Source organism: Pogona vitticeps, chromosome 4 (genome assembly GCF_051106095.1).
Source record: "Pogona vitticeps strain Pit_001003342236 chromosome 4, PviZW2.1, whole genome shotgun sequence".
In the NCBI taxonomy this organism is placed as follows: domain Eukaryota; kingdom Metazoa; phylum Chordata; class Lepidosauria; order Squamata; family Agamidae; genus Pogona; species Pogona vitticeps.
The window spans coordinates 165,454,146-165,476,957 of record NC_135786.1 but is presented as its reverse complement, the minus strand read 5'-3'; the positions used below and the strand labels follow the sequence as shown (position 1 = coordinate 165,476,957).

Here is a 22,812-nt window from a genome sequence, read left to right as displayed (position 1 = left end):
GTGGTGATCCTGTGCTTTACAACAGTGGTTCTTAACCTTTGTTACTCGAATGCTTTTGAACTGCAACTCCCAGAAATCCCAGTCAGGACAGCTGGTGGTGAAGGCTTCTGGGAGTTGCAGTCCAAAACTCCCGAGTAACCCAAGGTAAAGAACCAGTGCTTTACAATATATGGGGGCATTAGTAGGTCTGGATCAATACTTCTTCAGCTATAGCCTCCTCCATGCCCAACATCAAAATGGGAGGTTGCCATAAGTTTCTGTAAAAATTGTTTTTGAGCCAAGAAAGGTGCAACTTTTAAAAAAGCAACACACTTCATGGAGGCTTCTAAGATTGTGGTTCTTCTTTTCGGAGTGAAAATCTGGAGTTAGGGGATGCAAGGATCAGAAAACCAAGGGGGGACATGTGTGGTCCACAGACCATGTGTTGCCCACTTCTATTTTAGAGCTTTACAAACAACAAACAAACAAACAAATACAATGTGTTTATAGCTTAAAAACTAAGGTAGGCTCAAATACATTTACCTTTTTGGTCCCATTTACTTTCCCTGGGAATTAAGCAAGGCATCTAAAGGCAGTCTTCTATGGAATTAAGAAGCTAGGAATGTAGAAATACAAAAGACGTGAAGGGTATTTTACAAAAAAAATTTCATCTGGAACATACATTATGTATCACCTGCAGGATGAACACAGATAGATAAGGGAGCAAACCTCTTCCATTTGACTGGGATAATGGGTGACAGCACAAGTGTCCTTGTGATAAAGTGAATCACTTTGTCAGAAGGGTGGGCTGTTTATTTATTTATCACAAGGTCAGTGAAATGTATAGAAGCCAAGTCCCTCTCCTCCCAGCATTTCCTATTGTTCCAGCAGAAAAGAAATTAACAAGAAACTCAGCAGAGTTAAAAGTGGATCATGTCATATCAGCTGAGCAACCTCTAGCCCCAAGGGCCACACTTGACATTACGACACTCCTACAGATTTCTGGGGCAGGGAGGATTAAACATTGCCCATCCCAAAAGTTTTGAGTAGGACCTCTGGAATATAGAGATAGCTACTGTATTCTCTCCAATAATTCTGCTGAAGATTGCTGGACTAGGTAGAGGCTTTAACCTCATCCCCTCCACCCTGGTGATCAGGACTGCTATTTCCCAGCTACCATTAGTAAAGTGGAAACATTGATCCCAGCGCAGACAAACAAAGTACATGGGAATTATTCTTTCTAGGTGCCTCATCTCACAACACAATCAGACTCCTGAAGCAAGGATGTAAATCCTCATTTAGTTCATTTTTACAGGTGATAAAGAAAATTTGTTGAAGATTTTCATCTCAATGGTCAAGATTATAACAGGGTCTGTTGCTGTTGTTACACATTTCGCATTTAGGCAGGATTTTGTGGGCAGATCACAAAAGGGATTTGAGAACAACAAGTTGTGGTTTGTTTTTTTCCACATGCACCATTGGACCTCTGCAAAGAATTATTTGTACATTTCACAAGAATAACTATATTTTTTACACAAAATACAAGGATACTGGCACAAAACACACAAAAAGTCCTTTGTACAACCATAAGAGCCTATTGTTATGTAAACCACTGGTTCTTAACCTTTGTTACTAGGATGTTTTTGAACTGCAACTCCCAGAAACCCCAGCCAGCACAGTTGGTGGTGAAGGCTTCTGGGAGTTGCAGTCCAAAACTCCTGAGTAACCCAAGGCTAAGAACCAGTGATGTAAACAGTGGACAGTGTCCTTGTTTCTCTTGGTTGCCGAGTGAGAAGCCCTGTTCACCACTGAAATATTCATTAGATGGTGGGCCATGTGCTGAGACAAATTCTCCCCCAGTTGTCTCCCCTCACGTTGTTCATCTATCCTCTCCCCCATAAACTGCAGGCAGACATTGCCTGTCTGTCATGCACAGGCAGCCAGTGGGAAAGTGCTGGAGAGCTTGACACAGGAAGTGGGGACTCTAGGCTTCACTAGTAAGGCATTTATTTATTTATTTATTTATTTATTTATTTATTTATTTATTTATTTATTTATTTATTTATTTATTTATTTATACCCCGCCTATCTGGTCAATTGCGACCACTCTAGGCAGCTTATAACACAAATACAAGAACAGATATATTAAAAAATAGTTTTACACAATTAGAAAAATTCTACAAGATGGAAAGAAAAACAGAATAAATCATAATAGAGAAGAGGGGGAAGAAAATCAGGAATTAACTGGGTGGGGGAAGGCCTGCCTAAACATCCATGTTTTCAGTTGGTTTTTAAAAATACCCAGCGAGGGAGCTGTGCGAATCTCCGGAGGCAGATTGTTCCAGAGGCGAGGAGCCACCGCTGAGAAGGCCCGGTTTCTTGTTTTTTCTTTCCTGGTCTCCCTCGGCGTCAAGCTCCTCAGCCTCACCTCCTGACTCCCATGAGTTAAACAGGTAGAACGAGGTGGGAGTAAGTGTTCTGTCAAGTATCGAGGCCCTAAACTGTTTAGGGCTTTATACGTAAGCATCAGGACTTTGAAGCAGTGCACCCTTGCAAGGAAAAGACTGCATATTCTAATGAACTTTGTCAATCTTTGTGTGCCTGGTTGGATAATCTTAGTGTGCCTAGTGGGTGTAAGAGGAGGAAAATGTGCATTTGCCTTCATTTAACTCTCAATGGAACTCTCAATTGAGTTGGTATCAGAGGCAGGCAGGCAGTTGCTTAGGGAAGTGGCCACAGGCATCTATCAGTCAGTGCTGCCTCTCAAGTCATTTCTAGAAGACCTGAGCACTCCCTGTGCACTCCCAACATGCTATGAGAACAACCAGCCAATCTCTGATAAGCACTTTCTTCTTCATCCCTCCCCAAAGCACAGTGATTGCTCATAAAAGGAAGAGCCCTGTTTAAGAACAGGGTGCATGCTAGTTCTGCCAGTCACAAAACTGTGCCCTCCTCCACCTTCCTTCCTCGTGGCACTTGCCTCCTATCGAGAGATGGGGGAATGTATCATTTTTTTGGTGTCTCTGTGCCCTTCTGAGTCTCCAAACTCTTCCAATACTTCTGGGGGACTCAGATGTTTTTGGAGTAATTTGGATGAAGCTCTTTTTGGCCTGGCCAAATCCTGAATCTTTCCCAAACTCCCTGATTTCACTTGGAATTTCTCTATATCCAGTGTGCCCACTCCACTGAAAAGCATCAACAAGGTGTTTTTGGTGCTCCAGAAATAACTGAACATTTTGTGCAGCTTCTGTGTCTCCATTAGAATTCCTGAACCTCTGTCCACAACTTGGTTTTAACTATTTAAAAGTGGGAAAGGAGTACACAGTGGAAATGTATACTCTCTTTCATGAATTATCTTCTTTGTCTGTGTCAGAAATAATCTTATGATACTTCTGGAGTGGAAGTACCAGCTGACAGGATGCTTTCATTGATCAGAGGATATCTGAATGTGTTCACAGCCCCCATGTTCTTCAGGGAGGCTCCTTCCATATACGTAGCAGATAACTTGCTGGCACCATGTGGGGTAAGACTCTTTAGCTCTTAAAGGACTGTCCTTGGCCCTGGATGGCAATACTTGACATTGACATTGGAAGGTGGTAATACCATGTGCCCCACAAAGGCCATGCATTGAGCATTGACCAAAGAAGGGCAAAGTGCAGTGACTGACACCTGGAGCAAAACATTACAAACCAATTAACCAACCTCAGACAATCAGGACAACCAAAACCAACAGATTAAAAGCCTACTCACCTATAAAACCAAATTACAAATGAGCACCTTTTGGCTAACTCCTGTGGCAGTTTCATTTCATTCAGTGTTACAGTGATTGATATGGCTATTTAGTTTTGTTTGCCCACAAACAACAGGTCCATTTACCTTGACTCTTTCTGCTCCATCAGGCAAATTATTACAGTTAGCCCTTAGACTCCTTAGGGTCAAGAAAAACATTGCAAGGAGAACACCTAAAACATAGCACTGGCTCTCCTTTTCTGTTGTTGAGAAAACACAGCCATGTCAGGCTCCCATTTAGACTGGGATTCCACCATACTGGGGAGGGGCAATCTCTTTCTCCCTGCTCCACTTCCTCCAATGCCATGTCAATACTTCAGTTTTAATCTATCCTGAGATATATAGGGCCAAGTGGTACTTCAGGAAGATCATGATGTGAAGTGACCACTCTTCACATTCATTTATGTAAAGGAATAATCTTCACGTAGTATATTCAGGAGAAAAGCCAGCAGCCAAGATAGGTGTCTGCAATATGTAATTTTTTTAAAAAAATTACTTTCCTAAACTCTGAGACAAACAACTTGTAACCAACAAAAGTAAGCAGTTTCCAAGGAAGAGGAGGACATAAATCTTGGAAGGACGTCTTCATCAGCATCACTTTTCATTTTCGTCACGACTACAGATGTCACACATATGCTGCATGCATGGCAGATACAACACACACACACTCGCTCGACCTGTGTTGACTGCAGCCAGCAGGAAATCAGCGTGAAATTTCTCTTGCTGGATTGAGGGCGAAGAACAAATAACAGATTTCGATGATTTCATCTACAGCGATTTTCATGGTTACTCATAAAAGCAATTGCCTAGCATTGTGAGCTGAAGGGGTTCTGGCAAAATTCTATTTGATTCCTGGCACAAAGCTTTATTTCACACACTGTGATATTTGCATGCTGTAGTAAGGTGGATTGGCAAGGTGGTGTAATGACAACATAGACGCTGTAAAAACGATCATGTTCTGACAATCACATGAGTTGGATGGCTTGATGAATGCCAGGGACTTGAACAGTCATCCAAATCCATGTCTTGGTATGACTGACTCATTTAAATGCTATGAACTGGATTCTGCTATGGTGACACATGGGTGGCAGCATGAACCAACCTTATCACTTTTGTCCAAGATATCCCTGCCCTCTTCTTACTACTGTTTTCTAATGTGTCTGTATGTGACTGTCCATATCTCACTTGTACCTTCTTGACTCTTACACTTAGCATAAGATGCCACAAACAGGGCAGAAGGCATGTTGCTGCCACCTTCTTCACGCCAACATTTCAAATAATCAGTGCCAACTGTCCTTGTGCAGTAACATAGAAAACAGCTCTTTGCTTACACCTCAAAAGTATCAAGGTCCAACACATGGGCAGCAGAGATATATCTCGTTTATCTCGGTACCAACTGATCCTACAAAAAAAGCAAATTCAGGGTTGAATGTCCATCCTTGATTATTCAGAACCTGACAAATTCTAGTTGAATGTATTAACTTTGATGGGAGGTGATTAAAAAGTTGTATGTGTGACGCGGATGTCCAGAGGAGGGCAAGGCAGTGCTTACCCCTCCTATTCCTAAAGTTATTGATGGTATTAATGTACATGGACCAAAGCAATGTGTTGTAGTGGTGCACAGCATATGGGTGAATGGCACTAATTATGCTCCCCCTCCCAAAATAAATTCCTGAATACATTATTAATGTGTGGTGTTTTACCTGTAATAAACTATTAATGTATGCATATTACTGTCTCCCCCCCCCTTATCACAACAATATATCCACAACAAAAAACATGCTGATCACCCTATCTCCTGAAAAGGACAAAAGCTGTTCCCACAGCTATAAATAACTATCCAACAAACAGCAACAGAGCATGGACAGAGTTCCTACTCCAGTCCTCTGAAGAAGCCGGCCACAGAGACTGGCGAAACGTCAGGAAGAACAACCTTCAGAACATGGCCAAAGAGCCCAAAAAACCACAACAACCATATGCATATTACTGTTTGCACCGCTGTAGCCATCGTATCATGAACATTTTAACATTTAGTCTGAAGTTCAGCTGGCCCTCTGCACTGCAGAGTTCTGACCACTGAATAATTCCTGATACTTGCTATCCTCCTTGAGCATCTTTTATTGTTATCCAAGGGATTTTTATTTTCTAACATCCATTCAAAACCACTAATATGATCATCCATGTGCCCTCTATCCATTGTACCACTGGTAAGCAGAACATTATGGGAGGAGCTAATAAGAGCACATATCCTCCTCTCTGTTCTATGGATTAGGTATGCTAAGGTTATTGTGCAGAAATTAAGGACTTGTAAACATGAATTACAAAATTGTGTTTCTGGACCCTCCCATATTTCTATGATTGTATGGCAAAATAGAAAAAAGAAGATGTTGACTCATAACAAACTAATTCACACCCCCACTTCTGTTTCTGGATACATCAAAGAAAGGAGACATCACCACATGCTGCGGATGCTCTTCATAGACAGGACATTGATAGAGAACCGTTAACTTTTTTTATCAAAGCCACCTCAAGAGGGCACTCTAATTGGCTTGCTTCCTTTCCCAAGGGTGATGTAGATTTCAGAGCTGGGAAGGAGACATACCTTTTGTTGGTAGACTAATCAAGGAGGATTAAGAGTTATTAAGTGATTGCTGGCCACAGGTGATAAATGGTCTATTCATTTGTATAAAAATGAGAGCCGAGAAACTGAGTTTTGAGCCTAGCATACCTCTGCAGAGACCATGCCTCACTTCCCAGCCACAGCATGCCTCATGTACAGACCTCTGCATACCATTTCACAAAGCATAAAGTGTACCCCAGAACTACTCCATCTCTCTGCTTAGGTATGGGTCAGGGTAAATTAGATTTTATTATTTTCTGGAGTGTTTCTGCTTGAATGTTGTAATCCTGTAAGCACATTCGCTCTTAGGTTTTTGAGTGATCTGTCCTTCTAACCATGCGAAACTTTTATTCTCCTAAACTGTCCTTCCTCCTTTTCTTCTTCTTTTAGTAAAACACCAAATTCCTTTCAAGCCATTTTATAAAGTGAGGATGTGAGGGAAGTGTGGTATTAGAATCCAGTCTTAGTCTCAGCCAAGCTACAGTGTTTTAATATTTTTTTAATGGGAGATATGGCAACCTATTGTGTTTTGTGTATTAAACCCCCTGGAACATGCACAGTCTTGCAGGCTGAAAGATGTGTGTGGCGGACTGAAACATTCTCAGTTAAGACTCATAACATCTCCTCATGTCTGCTTACCATGACTTCTCCCTTCTCAAAATCAGTGGGAGGTGTTTGGCTGAGTGACTATGGAAAGGGGTCTTGATGACAATGACAGAGGATCCTCCCTGGTTCTTTCACAATTATCCTCTTACATATGCTTTTCTAGATATATTTTGGAAATGAAGGCGCTATTTCAGGGCATCATCTCTCTTTAATACCTACTGATTCATCATGTGCACTGCAACCCCCTTCACAGTGCAAGCCTATCCATGATTACTTAGCAGTAAGTTCCACTGAGCATAGGACTCAAGCCCTGATGACTGTTAATCATTGCATACACAGCTTACAGTTATGCTTGCACAAAACTCTTCAGATTATCTGTTCTACAGCTGCCACCAAACATCTCCTCAAGTGAGATCTGAGGTGAATGTGGAGCCCATGCTTGGATAAAACATCTCAGGAATTGTTTGGAAAGCTACAAAATGATTGATACAGCCATTCCCTCAATGGATGGAAATTTTACACAGTCGTAGAATTCCATCACATTTTTCTACAACAAATATCAAGGTTTCTATTCAGGTGAAAGATCTAAGAGACTGTCAGGTTGTACTGTTACCAGCCACTGTGAAAATTTTAAGAACACATTTTGAAGAAACTGAAGTTAAAAGACTCATTCTTATGACCCTCTTTCTTGGGCACTTCAGTTCTGGACACAGCTGCAGTGTAGCATTTATGTACTAGTAGTGTGGAATACAAAAAGACAATCAGCTCAGAGCTGGTTTTCACACAACCTCCACAGCATATGGCCAATCAGACATATGATTGTTCAAATAAACAATCAAGATACTGAAAACAGAGACTTTTGAGTCACAGTGTCCTCCAGACCACCTTTCATTATTTTGCTTTGTTTTCATACCTGTTATTCATAGAATGAGATTTCACTTCAAAGGCATTGGGAGTTACACAGACCTTGACACAAGCATGTTTGCATTTTAGCATCAGTTTTGCTTTATACTGATGTGCTAATAATGATATGATACTATAAATCTTTCAGGACAGATCTACTCACCTTACTGCTCTTGATTTTATCTTGGTTCCTTTTTTAAAAAAAATGTATGAACAGCTTGAAAGGCTCCATAGCCATTTGCTAATCAGTGAGCTCCAGATCAGCTATTCTGTGAATGAAAGGGGTTTTTTAATGCATGGAATGCCCTAAAATATGGCAGAATTGCTCAGCCAGAGGAAAAAGGCAGAGCTGCAGTCTTCACCAGTTCCCCTTTCTCTTGGCAGCCTTCTCTTATGCTACTTTGGAACCGGGACCAGCTCTCCAGAGCGGTCTTTAGGGGGACCTAGATAGCAGCAAGTGAAAGAAGGATTCACAGCCCCTTCATCCAATGGATATAAATTCTTCTAAATGCTACTCTGAACCCAATCCAGTGTGCCTCACAGTTTTACCATAAAATAAGACACATAGCAAATGCTATCAAAATCTCTTGAAGAATCATGTTTATTATGAAAGGTGTAAAAAAAAGTTACGGTATACATGATGCATTCTCTTATTGTGCCTGAGGAGAAAATGAAAAGAAATGATTGATTGGAGCATTACAGATTTTCTATGGCTTGCAAAGGCAGAAACGGTGTAGACTCTGTGAGAGAGATCAGAGTGCACAAGGACTGGAAAAAGGACTTGGGCTAGATCCTAACAGAGATGTGGTTCTCAAAAAACAAATGAACAAAAAACTCAAAATAATTGTTTCCAGTAATTCTTCAAGTCTTGCCATGCCAAGATTCCCGATGAGACTCCCTTTTGTACCAGTGAAATTTCCTGGCTTCCTACAAAAATGAGGTATTAGTCTAATTTCCCTCCTTGTTTTATTTTTCACCTGTTATTCTGAACAGGTAACTGCCAAATCCTGAGCAACATGGTACCCTTTTCTGTGAATTCTGTGTAGGAAATCTACCATTCTGCACATAAATGGCAATACTCCTACACATCGTGGCAATCCTTCTGTGAAGTAATGGCCACATGTTGTCCAAGAAATCCTTCAAGAGGTCCTGCAAGATTTCCTCAAGGGTTTTTAAAAAAGTCTGAGACAAAGAAATCTTGCTATGAGGAGAAAAGGAGATCCTACCCACGGCTGAGATTCTCTCCCAAAGAAAAAAGAGTATGAATTTAAATCCTAAGATCTTGATGTACAAATAACTTTCTTACTTCTTTTCTCCAGAAAACTATTTCCTGCTTTCTGGAGGACCTTGAATGTTCATCTGAATACTCACAGTATCCTTCTTATGATTCTCAGCCATATTGCCGACGGTTTCTAGAGAAACAGTAGACTGTGAAGGATCCAAGACAGTCACGAAAATGATGGGGCTACACATTTCTTCACAAATCACCAAGCTGTGCCACAACAACACATCTTTTGGTGCTTCTGGTTATGTAGCTGTCAAGGACAAGTCCATCATTCTCTCCTTGTGCTGTTCAACCTGGAAGCAGAAAATCAAAAACTGCAGAACACACCATCTTTCAGTGGTTCATCTGAATCAGTAAAGATTGTTATATTAATCATACTGACCTTGTCTTGTATTGAATTTGGCAACTCTGCTGATACTGATGAGGCTAAAGCTTTTGTATGGCTACTAAAAAGATTGTCTGCATTCTGTCATTCTGCCATCAGGTCACCTGCCGGTAACACACAGGGGAGGGTAAAATTCTGAAGAGTACAGTAGCATCAGCTCTCTTTCTGTTGCTCCCTCACTGTCATAAAGAGAGAAACAAGAGAGTGATCTTTTTTTCTTCCTGTTAGCAGGCCATTCCCTTGATCTCTAAACAATAAATGCATATTTTTGCAACTGGTTGATAAAAACCAAGTGCTGCAATAAAAGGCAAAGTGGGGAGAAATTGAAAGGATACAAAATGTAAAAGGGGGTGAGAATGTAAACTGTGAGAAGATTTGAATAGAAGCCAATCCTTTTGAATATGATGATTTGGAAACTACAGTATTTTTAAGGAAACATTTTCTGTGCAGGTATTGTGTATAGATTTTTCCAATTAAAAAAAATCCTTTTACATATTTAGCAGTGTTTACAATAGACTGGGAAGAAAGAATGGCAAATGCTTCAGGGTAAACTTGATTCTCTAAATTGGCTCTTGTTGTGCCAATGCAAATCATTTAATAATTCATATTTCAGAATACATTAATGCAAATGATAATTTTAGCTGGCTCTTGAATTTTAAATATGTAGCACAGGACTTTATATTTCTGTTCACTTCCTCCAGTTCAAATGTTTGGCCATTAAAAAGGATGAAAGAAATGTACACAACAGCCCCAGTACAACCACCAGGCAGTGAGAACGTTAAGGACATAGCAAGCAGAGAACTGCTGTTCTAAATGTGCAGACCCTTATAAGATCACGATACAGAGAGTAAAACAAATGGCCAAGATAAAGATGTTGTTCCCCTCTTGTATGTGCAGCATCAGCTTTGCCTACATGGTTCATAAACATCAGAGGTAGGTAAAGTCCAGTGCTACAGATGTTGTTGAACTGGAATGCCTTGCACTCCACAGCAATGACCATCCTGCCTTGTGCTGCTGGGGATTGCAGTCCAACAGCATCTGGAGGCCTGGACTTGCCCACTTAAGATGCATCCTTCCAGATGAGGTAGCGTTATGGATCAAGCATGTTGGTGGGGATCTGGGGAGCCTCAGTTACTTATGCAGATGATACATAGACCATATCTACATGTACACAGCTATGCAATTGTACAACAGAAGCAGTGCAACACCATCTCAAGTGGTCTAAGGCAGAAAACATGGCGAGATTCTATTATCCCTCAGTGCAGACAGGAATCTGTTCCCAATGGCCACTGGCTACAGTCATTCATTAAAATCCTCTGTGTGTGTGTTTGTGTACTTAGTTGTATGGTCTGTAACGAAACATTAAGAAATGTGTTAATTCTGGGGGGAAAGGGTGGGATATACATCCAAAAGAATTATGCATCATATTTCTTTCTTCTTCTTCTTTTCTTTCACTCTTTCCAAAATCTATTGGCTCAAAGCTGGTTGAACAGGGCCATTGCTAAAAAGCTAGGACAGGTTCGTAGTCTGAGCAATAAGTCTAAGCCTCCCCAATACAAAACCAACACCAGCAACAATGGTAATACAACATTTAAAGGAAACTCTCAAACAACTGAAAATGGCTCTCAAGGTGAAACATATATTGTGTGTTTACTACCTGTCACTACTGCAAGTTACATCTGTTTACAAAAATGAAAATAATAAAAGCAATTTAAGATTGCAGTGGGTGAAACACACAGGCGCGCGCGCACGTACACACATGCATATTGATCTACCGATTCCTCTCCTCTGAGCACCTCTTGCCTAAGGTCAAGAGGTGCTCTCAATCTGTCTAATAGTATGGCCAGCCACCCACTGATCCCAATTTCACCTCTACTCTTCCCATCACAGCACTACTATTTCTCATACCAATGTTTTGCCTATGGTTTCAACAGTTCACACATTAAGAGGACTGAAAGCCATCTTCCCTCCCTATTTTGTGGGAGGAAACAGACCCAGCAGCACATTTGACATCTCTGAATGACAAAAATTCTCCCATTTTCCAATAATATCCACTATTCAGAAATGTGCAAAAATCCAAATGGCAGATGCACAAAATCTCTGTGACCGGGGGGGGGGGGGGGATGGACTTGATTGACTCACAAGTAGGAGAAAAATCCCTCAATTTTTGTGTTTATTAGATAATAAATTTCTTATACAAGATCTGCTTGTTTTATATAAATTTATTTTCACACATATTGTATAAATGTACTTTCAGAATAAATAAATGTACTTCACTGATCAACTCCACACAGTTTCTGAATGCCACTACTAGTTTTCTAGCACAATCTTCTGTTTCATTGCCAGACTAGCAAAATGAATGGGCTGCATAGCCATTTGAACCAGACTGTACTCCTCCAACCCCAAAATGCGATCCCATGAATGTTTACTGAAAGGGCCCACTTCTTTTTTCTGTGGGTTTTATTCCACAGTAAAGACACACAGAAATGTAGCCTAAATACAGGAGCACCTGTTTCTGAAAAACTGGCATGAGGTTGTGCTGAAAAACTCTCCAACATCAACCTTTTCTTGTTTTAGAGAAATAGCAATAGTCATTCATTGCTTGATAGAAAGTGGAAAACAAATATATAGATAAACTCAGGAACAGTTTGTTATAAAAGTATATTACAACCTGGGGACAACCAGATTATTGGAACATGTACATTCCTCCTTTAAAACATTGCTGGGAGCCTAAAACTTTCTGCAACAACACTGTATTGGTCAATGCATCCTTGTAAGAAGGTGCTTTGTATCTCAGAGGTAGCTTAAAAGCCATTAGATGTGGGTGTTGCTATGGTAACTGCTCCTTTTTTTAATTGAATAGCATAGTAAGTAGTCTTGTAAAACCTACCAACCCAGAACTTGCGGTGCCCTGAGGCAGCTTTAATACAAGCACCTTACCTTTTTGTCTTCCTTTCTTTGTCTTTCTTTCAAATGTCCTAAAGCTTTACAGATACCTTAAAAATACTACTTGCTTTTGAGGTCATCTGGCTTTGAAATCTCTGCCTTGCTGCCTTGAACACAGAAGTAAGGCTGTGGAGAAAGCATTAGAAAATAGCTTTGTTTCCCCCCAGCATCACTTAGATGACATTGTGCAGGCCTACAAAGGATTGCTAACTCTCATCCTTCCGGTCTGACACTTATTTTAAAGATTTTCAGACTTTTTAAAAAACCCTGTCTTCTTTTCTGCTTTTTACAGGAGAAGTAGTGATTGTCCTTTAGTCGCCTGTATGTTGCCCAGTGTGAAGCCAGGCAAGCTCCTTCAATCAATGTTTTGGGGCTGAATCATACCTGAATTAGGGGGAAAGGAACAAAAGACTAATTCTTCTGTGCATTGAACTGAAGATACCTTACCTGGAATTACCCTCTATGGAAATCTGTGTTCAGTCTTACTGGGTCTAGATACTTCATAACCTCATAGTAATTGTCCTGTTTGGGAGGGAAGCAGAAAGTGGGTGAATGAGATTTGTCCCAATGACCTACAAACAGCTGTGCTGGACCAGACCAAAGTCCTTTCTAGTCCAGCATCCTAGTCCAGCACCCCACACAGTGGCAAACCAAATCCCTACAGAAAGCTCCTGAACGCAATGATAACCTCCTGCTTATAGAAGCAGTTGCAGTAGAGAGTGGGCAGATAGAAATTGCCCCAGCTAGGAAGGGCACCAGTAGGAGCAACAGAGAGGGCATGTGAATGTGGCATCCCACCTCTTAAGATCATTTGGGGCTCTACAAATGCAACCAAATTAATTTGTTTTACAATGGAACCCTCTACTTATGGAATTAATCCATATTGGAACTGTGGCTGCAGGTCGAAAAGTCTGTAGCTTGAGTCTCCATTGACCTACAATGCATTGAAAACTGATTAGTGCCATAACTGGCCATTTTTGTTCCATTTTTGTTCCATTTTGGTTTTTTTCTGGTCTGTAAGTCAATTCTCTGGTTGCAAGTCGAACCTAAATTTTGCGGCCAGAGAAGTCTGTAACTCGAAAAGTCTATAAGTCAAGGGCCCACTGTATTTTTTTAGAATTGTAGGTTTTAAAATTCAGTACAGCTGTCTATAATTTTTTTTCAACCCTAATGGCTTCTTCATGTTCTGTAAACACTGGCTTGTTTACAACTGTTGCATCATACCTGTGCAACTCTTGTTTGTGCAAGTGGCTACACTTTTTTGAGCTCCTACAAAGAAGTATTCAATACCTTCTTGCTCACGTGGTTCTCAATGTCTGCAGTTGTAGAAATGTACAGTATCACTATCCAGTGTAACTAGAGCAGCAGGCTTTTCGCTCCACCGTGCTCAAGTGGAGTTCGGGGAAACAAAGTGTGCCTCTCACCTGGATAGTTCAATGGTTTAGATATAAGGTGGGGAATTCGATTTTCCACTGTGCCTCTCTCACAGGAGCTGGATCCAGTGATCCATAGGGCCCCTTCCAGCTCTGCAGTTCTAAGATTATTATTATAATCAGAAGCTTTACTTTTATTTATATGTACATTGAATCAGTTGATTTAATGTGATAGAGATTGTCAAATATTTGAAAGGCTGTCATGAAGCAGACAGAGCAAATTTGTTTTTCTGCAGCTCCAGAAGGTAGGACCCATATTAATGGATTGGAATAACTAATTACCAGCAAGAAAATTTTCACTGAACATTAGGCAAAGCTTGCTGATTCTAAAAGCTGTTTGATAGTGAAATGGGGCTTCCTTGGAAGGTGCCAGATAATCGTTTACTGGAGGATTTTACACAGTGATCCACTGGTAACCTGTCAGGCATGCTTTAGCTACAGATTTCCTGTTTTAGCAGATGGTTGGGCTTGGGGTCTCTTCCACAATCTGAGCCTGTGATTCTATGATTAAAATGCATATAATTGGTTGTCAACTTTTGCCATTCAGGTGACAATCATAAGGCAAAATAGGCAACTGCCTAGCTGAATGGTTAGATATTAAGCACAGAGGTTTCTGAAGTGGTGGTCATTTCTTAGGTTTTGCAGCTGGTGGCAACTGAGTACTATGTTCAAACATCTTATCTCTTCAGTCATGTTCATAAGACCATAAGGAGAGCCCTGCTGGATGAGGCCAAGGGCCTATCTAGTCCAGCTTCCTGTATCTCACAGTGGCCCCACCAGATGCCCCTGGAAGCACACAAGACAACTAGATAGCTGTCTCCTGATACCCCTCCCCTGCATCTGGCTCAAACATCTTATCTCTTCAGAGTGCATAATTCTTTGAAAGGTCAATTTCATTTCTCTTCCTCTTTCTCTTCAATCAAGTCAGCGTCTGTGCAACCAGGCAGGTATAATCATCATGCAGTTCCTAGCTTGCGGAAACTGGACTTTAGTTACCATGCCAGCTAAGCATCCAAAAGCCCCTCAAGGCTTTTCGAGCATTCAGCTGTGATATATTCAAATACCCAATTCACTTTTGGAGTAAACTAGAGGGGCTCTCTGTTTAAAAGTACCCTGGAGACGGATGGTTCTGAAGATATATTCTGAGGTCCACTGCTCCTGTTCCAGCTCTCTTACCTAAACTGTCCCATATACTGTTGGAGTTTCATCTATAATCTTGCATGCTGTCTGTAGTTTGTATGATGGGGAAGGGATTTTCTGGGCTGCGGCAATTATCTACCCAGCACTAAATAATCATTCCTTCCAGCCTTTGAATTCAAACAGAGGCCTGAGTATTTTTCCCTCTCTTTAATGGTAGTTTTGTTTGTCTGTTTGCTGTTGATCTGTTCAGTTGGTTGCTAAGTGTGTGTGCAGTAAAGAAAGCAGCACACACAAATCTGTAATTTTAAGAAACTGTTAAGCAGAAAAACTATTTTTTATTCTTTCTTCTACAAATGTCTGAGAGTGACTTATGGAGACTTCAACTGCCAATGAATGAGAAACAGTTGTACTCTGAGGAATTTGTAGCTACTGTATACTGTGTGAGTCTCTGTACTTCTACTATGTAGCAAAAAACTTTTTATCAGAAATTCTAAACTCTGCAACATATACCACAAGCATATAAATACTTCTCCTGATCCCACATTTTATTACTGACATTTAAAGCTAGATCAGCAACTTTCTAGTCACCTAGTCTGAATACCTCAGGTCCTGTGGTACAGGAGGGTGAACTGTAGCTGAATAGAAAGCTGTCCACCTAGCCTAGGAGCACTGCAGCCTGACACTTCACTGGTGAGGTAGTGGCAGTTCTAAATCCCATATTCCCTCTGCTTATTTTCTCTATTCCTCCTAACTTGTAAGATGTAAGTCCCTTAGTCTCTAGTGGCCATACACATCGAAGAGTGCTACAGAACCACTGTGGTGGACTGCACAGAAGTTGCCTGATAATAATACATGCTTGGAATACTGCTCCCTTCCTATTTTTTCATGCCGATATTTTTTGTAAGAGGACAAAACTTCATCTCTGTGAATGTCTGAGAAATATGAAAACACTCTATGAATTTTGGTACATTAGTAAAGTGATTACAGCCAGAATTTCGTAAAGATACATTAAGTGACAGAACTGTGGAGGATAAGATGCAAATAGAAATGTCACTACAAGATAGATTAAGTCTTGCTAAATGCACCTTTTGTGACTACTATTTATTACCCCTGAAACTCACCAGAAATGTGATTCACTTATCCATTTCAGGCAAGTGTATTCCCATCACAAATTTGGGATGATGCTTATGATACTCATGAGCGACAAAATACTTTACTTTAAGTAATACGCTTCCCATATGTTCCCAACCAAAATACAGTGGTGCCTCGCATAGCGAGGTTAATCCGTTCCGGATTAACCCTCGCTATGTGAAAACATCGCTGAACGGATCAAGAAAACCCATTGGAACGCATTAAACATCGTTTAATGCATTCCAAATGGGCCGAAAACTCACCATTCAGCAATGTTTTCCTATGGCCGGCATCCATTTTCGCACCCTCCCCTCGCTTACCGAGGGTGCGAAAACGCTGCGTGTGGCCATTTCGGGGCTTCCGGTGGCCATTTTGGAGCTGCCGAACAGCTGATCCGCGGGTTGCAAAGCGAAGGTCAGTAAGCGAAACGCTTACCGACCTTCGCTATGCAAGTTTCGCCCATTGGGGCCATTGCTTTACAATCGCAGTTGCGATCGAAAAAACCCCCTCGCTATGCGGATTCGTCGTTCTACGGTGCGCTCGTTAAGTGAGGCACCACTGTACCACATTTCTACTTCGGACTGTCTCCATGTTCTTCATAAATAATTGAAATAATCTCTCTCTCTCTCTCTCTCTCTCTCTCTCTATCTATCTATCTATCTATCTATCTATCTATCTATCTATCTATCTATAACACAACCTATAATATTTTTTTAAAAAGTGATTAAGGCAATTTAAAATCAAACATATTAAAACTTTAAAACATTAAAGCCATTGCATTAAAGCCTACACAGGTCATGATCCTCAACCCTCAAAGGCTCTAATGAATAAATATGTTTTGACCTGGCACTGAAACTATCTGCATCAACAAAAACTATGTATGATATTCCCCCTACCCCCAAAAAAGAACATGGTACTCCTTTTTCAGTCTGGGGTGTATCTGTCCACCTCTAGGCTTATGCTCTCCTCCACCCCCAGATAGATGTCATAAATATTTTAATCTGCTTAGATGAGTATGAAGATTTCACAATGTTATTCCTATTTTCTTGCCTCTCCCATAACACCTGCTGTTGGGGACAAGGAATGAAATGTATCAGGTACCTCCAAATATGTTCTTCTCAAGGAGAGTCCCAAGCCTCTCTACTCCCTGAGTGATTTCTAGAAACTCTCAGCAATCTTTTCATTCAAATCACAAATATAATGTACTGAAACGTTATTCCTTACATTTGAGGCCATTCTTTTTTTGACATTTTCCCCCAGTGTGATCCCTCCTTTTTGTATCAATATGGATGCACCTTGATAGATTTTAAACTCCTTATTCTTTTCCTCTTCTTTCTTACAGAGGACTGACACTGAATCTTTAAAAGGATTTTGAGAGCGTGACACACAGAGAGAGAACAAAAGAGAGAGAGAGAGAGAGAGAGCTGTAGCAAAGTAAAGGACCATGACAGATAGCCCATAGCTGTGCATTTTATAACAGAAAGATAGTAATACTTCCAAACCTTCAAGTGATTTTTTCTTTCTTTTCAGCTGAAGGCTGCTTTACATTTGGGTAAGAAATTGCTCCTATCTTTATGTGAAAATGCATTACTGTATATGATCCATGGGTGCAAACATATTATTTGACTTAAATGTGGAATCTACTATTTAGCCAGAAGCTCCCACATCTATATATGAGATTCTAACAGAGCACATGACAGAACCTGAGAGTAATTAACTGAACAATTTTTTTTCCCTTCTAAATAATTGCTTGTGACTTTGAACAGTAGCAATACATTCCTGACAATAGTCTGATGTCTGGAGAACTACAGTACCTTTGAACCATCAAATCCAGATTGTTTTATCAGGGTTATTGCAGAGCCAAACATTAATGCAACAATGCTAAATACACTTAGTCAGGTGTAGGTGCAATTTAACGAAGGCCTGGTCACACGAGAGAAATGTTTTCTACCATGTTTCCCCGAAAATAAGACAAGGTCTTATATTAATTTTTGCTCCAAAAATGCATTGGGGGTTATTTTCAGGGTATGTTTTATTTTACAGTCATGTCTTCTTCTGGATGCTGCACTATGCAGCACAATGGTGGAGGGTGGGGTCTCACTTAACTGGGGCTTATTTTGGGAGTAGGGCTTATATAATGAGCATCCTGAAAAATCATACTAGGCCTTATTTTCAGGGTAGGTCTTATTTTCAGGGAAACAGAGTAGTTCTTCTGATACTTTCCATACTTCTGTTTTACTGAATTGTGGTCACGTGGTTTATATCAAACATCCCGAGAACTTTTAGTGGTACTGATTTATTTCCCCCTACAGTGGGGTCTTGACTTGAGAACTTAATCCGTATTGAAAGGCGGTTCTCAAGTCAAAAAGTTCTCAGGTCAAATCTGCATTTCCCATAGGAATGCATTGAAAACCATTTGATCCGTATCTGCTCTTTTCCGTCCATAGAAACTAATGGGAAGCTGCTATTCCGCCTTCGACCACTAGAGGGGGATATTTTGTTTCTTTTTTTCTTAGGTCAAGAAAGGTTCAGGGAAGGCAGGGAAAATACAGTCCCAGGCAGTACCAGGCAGTCCGAAGACTGTCTCCCAATCCACTCTCTAAACGCTGGGAGGAGTGAGGAAGCAGACAGGCACCCTTTTCACTGGCCAACAGTTAACTGAAAGTTCAAATTTTGCACTTTCCCTGCCTCCCACGTGGTTTTTTTTAGTTCTTAACTCAAATCTAAGTATGTAAGTCAAGTCAATATTTTCCTATGAGAGTGGTTCTTAAGTCAAAATGTTCTTAACTCAAGCCGTTCTTAAGTCAAGACCCCACTGTATTTGAATCGTTATGACCAGCTACACCACAGTGGCAGTTTATTTTTTTCTCTTGCTTCAAGGGGCAGTTTAGCCCCTTGATTTATTTTATATATTATATGATCTATATGATCTATATTTATAAATATAAATATAAATAAATGTGTGTGTGTGTGTATATATATAATTATTTTTAATATATAAAAATGCATATATATATATATAAAATTTATTTTTAATATATAAAAATGCATACACACACACACACACTAAAATAATCTTTATCGATACATCGATATATCAGGAACAATGTTCTCTCTAAGGTGTGTGACTGTGCAAGCGTGTGTGACTCCACCCCCTCTGCACACCTTTCTTCCTCGCATGTGCACCGACAACAATCATTTCCTGCCCTTTTCATTCTGCAACACCCCATGCAGGGGGTCAGACTCACTTGTGCGCAGGGTCAGACTCACACATAGGAGGTCAAACACCACCCAGCAGGGCTGAAAATTAGAGGGAATGTTGATCAAGAAGGAGTTTCTGTTTAGGAAAGTGTCCTCTGTTGCATTGGCTGCTCCTGCAGAAATGTACTGCACACAATGGACATGGGAGATGTGGCAACACTGGCGATCAACACCCCCCCAGTGACACTGGCATATCAATGTTTCAATGTAACTTTCCATAGAAATAATAATAAAAAATTAATCACCAGTAATGTAATGGCAGAGCCCCCCTCCACCCGCCCCCAGTGACATACTTTTACCAACGTACCAGTGTATATTAATATTTGCACTTCAGTAATGGCAACCACCTTTCTCGCTTTGATTCTAAAAAGAAGTGGGGCAGGTCGTGCACACAGGCAATGCTAGTAAGGAATGCACCGGTACAACAAAGGTTGAAATAACCAGGTCCTTAGTGGGGATAACTTGACCAGGTCCTTAGTGGGGATAACTTCTGAGCACACATCCCCCCCCCCGCTCTACACTTTGCAATAGTTATGGGATGTGGGAATAAAGGAAGATTTATATGATAACTCTTAACAGACTAGATTAGTGACTGACTGCTCATAATTTTGCTTGGAGGAAACTGTTAAATTGTGCACGTAACATATCTATCTGTCAACAACTTCAAGAAATGTCTTTCCAAATGTTATCATCCAATAGCTACAACATACTGGGAAAAATTTGCTCTTGCTGCAACCCATCATAACAATAGCGAATGATTTGATCAGGCACATTTTTAAATGAAATGGTAGGGAGAGAATGGGAAAAATATTTCACATAAGAAATGGACACTTGTAAGGAAACACCATAAGCACTGTGATTTTTTTAGATCACCATCCGAACAGCCGGAACACAAAAGGAAACTGCTACCCCAGCATCTATAAGACTAATTCAAGCAGACAAACCAGCATGTTGAAAATGCCCCTACTTTGTAAGTGAGTACACAAGGATTGCTGGCGAAATGGTGTAGCACATTTATCCTTTGATTAATCCTACATGAGAGACAGTAAATGAAACATGACCAGGGCTGGTCCTAAAATTAGGCAGAATGAAAGGACCACTTTAGGTGGCAGATGCAGGGGAAGCAGGAATGGCAACCCCCAAGTTCTTACTCTAGATCTCACCCACCTCTGTGGCTCGGTACCTGGTTTTGGAAGACAGAGGTGTATGTTATGCGCCAACCTCTCTTGCATCCCATGTCCAGCTTGAGAGAGATGTCCTGTTGCCAATGCTGAAGTAATATTAAACTCTCAGCTGTGTTTGCTTCTCTGTGTAGGATGGGAGAGCCATCTTGTCCTTTGCCTGAGGCAAAAGAGTTTCAGGATCTCCCCAAGTGTCATGAGGAGATGATTCAGATGGTCCTCAACCTCAGGCCACGGCCCAGCACAATCTCTGGAGGGCCATAGCAAGCTCAGTGCCTACAGATCACGTTTGAGGAAGAGCTCAGCAATCCAATGATTAGAGTGATTCTGTAGCGTTTGACATTTCCCACCGTCTGCCCTTTTCCTCCCAGGATCAATATTGGAAGCACTAGATTCAAGTTAATACTTTAAAAAGAAACAAAAAATGGAATGATACTAATGTCAACTGACAAAGAAATATTCTGGCCTGCAGTCGGAGTTTGGCAGATGTTCTGCTGGATGCCAGTGGAAATAATTGCAACATAAATAAGATACTTTTGTAAAAGACTCTGTAAATACCTATTTTCTTGGCATGGATACATTTGCCAGTCATTAATCCCTTCTGGCATCTGGCTTTGCAGAAGCCAGCCAGAGTTTTGCTCTCTGTATGTATGTATGTATGTATGTATGTATGTATGTATGTATGTATGTATGTATGTATGTATGTATGTATGTATGTATGTATGTATGTATGTATGTATGTATGTATGTATGTATGTATGTATGTATGTATGTATGTATGTATGTATGTATGTATGTAAAAGATGGAGGGGAGAGAAGCAGGATAAACACATACAAAGAGTGAAAACCAAAAGGACATAAAAGAACCAGTCAAATGAATACATATAGAGGTTTGAAAGTCACTTTCTGTCTCTGCTTTATAAGAAGAAGTGGGCACAGCAGGGCATTGGACACCGTTGTTGAACAGTGAAAGAGCAGTAGCACAAGCATCTCCCAACAAACATCTCCCATTTCTGGTGCCCAGCACCAGGGGGAAAAAAGCCCATTTGTTCTCGAAATCAACAACCTAATTTTCAGTTTCACAGTTACTAGGTCTTCTGTGCAGCTCCTGGGTCTTAATTGGTCCTTAACATTAACCTGGCATGAAGCTCACTCTGTTTCAACAAGCATAATAAAAATTATGTGCTAACAAGTCAATTCCAACTTGCATTAGCTACCCCCAGGTTGTTTTGTTTTTGTTTTTGTTTTTTTAGGTATAAAGCACTCAGGAAAGGTTTTTCCCAGTGCTCACCAGCTATACAAATTGCCTAAGGCTCTATGGGCTGGCTCTCCAGGTGTGGCAGGGAATTGTACTCATGACCCCTGGCTCTGCAGCCTGGTGCTCCAACCCACTGACCTATCCAGCCAGTTGCAACCAATATAAGTCACAACAGTATCTTGTTCACAGGAAAATACACACACACACCCCACTTCTGTGACAATGAGGTACATTTTGCAAGATGAAGCGCATTCCAGGACTGGAAAATGAAGTCACTATCCCAGCTATAAAGTAGGATCATTTTTAACTTGCACATCCCTCTCCACTATAGCACTACATGGAGCTCCTTTACTTGTCAAGTTAATCCCCTGATATTTGGTGCTTTGTTGTAGTTATTTGCTGTCAATTCGAAAGTGATCTACTGTATAGTAGCCCTAACAGGGCTTTTAAGGCAAGCGAGATATTTGAGGAGTGATTCTACCAGTTCCACACTCCCAGTGAGCTTCCATAGTTGAGCGGGAACTTGAACACAGGCCCCCTGAGACCTAGTCCATCACTCTATCCACTACATCACACTGGATATTTACTTGATCCTTAGTCACTGGAAATTGAAGTGGAAATAAAAACATCATGGTGGTGTAAATGCTTAGCACCAGCAAGAAAAGAGAAGAAGAGGGAAAAGGGGAAAAAGCAGCATTTGCCTTTAAAAACATTTTTAAATATGTTTAATGTGGATCCTTTCCCCTGCCCTATATGAAATTACTCAACAAGAAATTATCCTGCACACAATTATTCATTTCATTCTTGAAGGCTTTCATGGGCGGGATCTAATGGTTGTTGTGGGTTTTTCGGGCTCTTTGGCCATGTTCTGAAGGTTGTTCTTCCTAACTTTTCG

General features: G+C 40.7%; 2 long non-coding RNA genes across 2 annotated transcripts in view; both read right to left on the bottom strand.

The window, feature by feature from the left end:
- LOC144589231 (uncharacterized) overlaps nt 1-22,812 on the bottom strand; it is a 242,047-nt gene that overhangs the window by 107,198 nt on the left and 112,037 nt on the right. The window contains exon 4 of the long non-coding RNA XR_013545218.1: nt 523-595. This is a non-coding gene — a long non-coding RNA (uncharacterized LOC144589231). The remainder of the gene's footprint in view (nt 1-522; nt 596-22,812) is intronic.
- Nucleotides 2,634-17,327, bottom strand: LOC144589232 (uncharacterized). Its single transcript, XR_013545220.1, has 2 exons — nt 9,565-17,327; nt 2,634-9,475 (listed from the first exon to the last, which is right to left on the bottom strand). It is a non-coding gene; the product is annotated as an uncharacterized LOC144589232 (long non-coding RNA).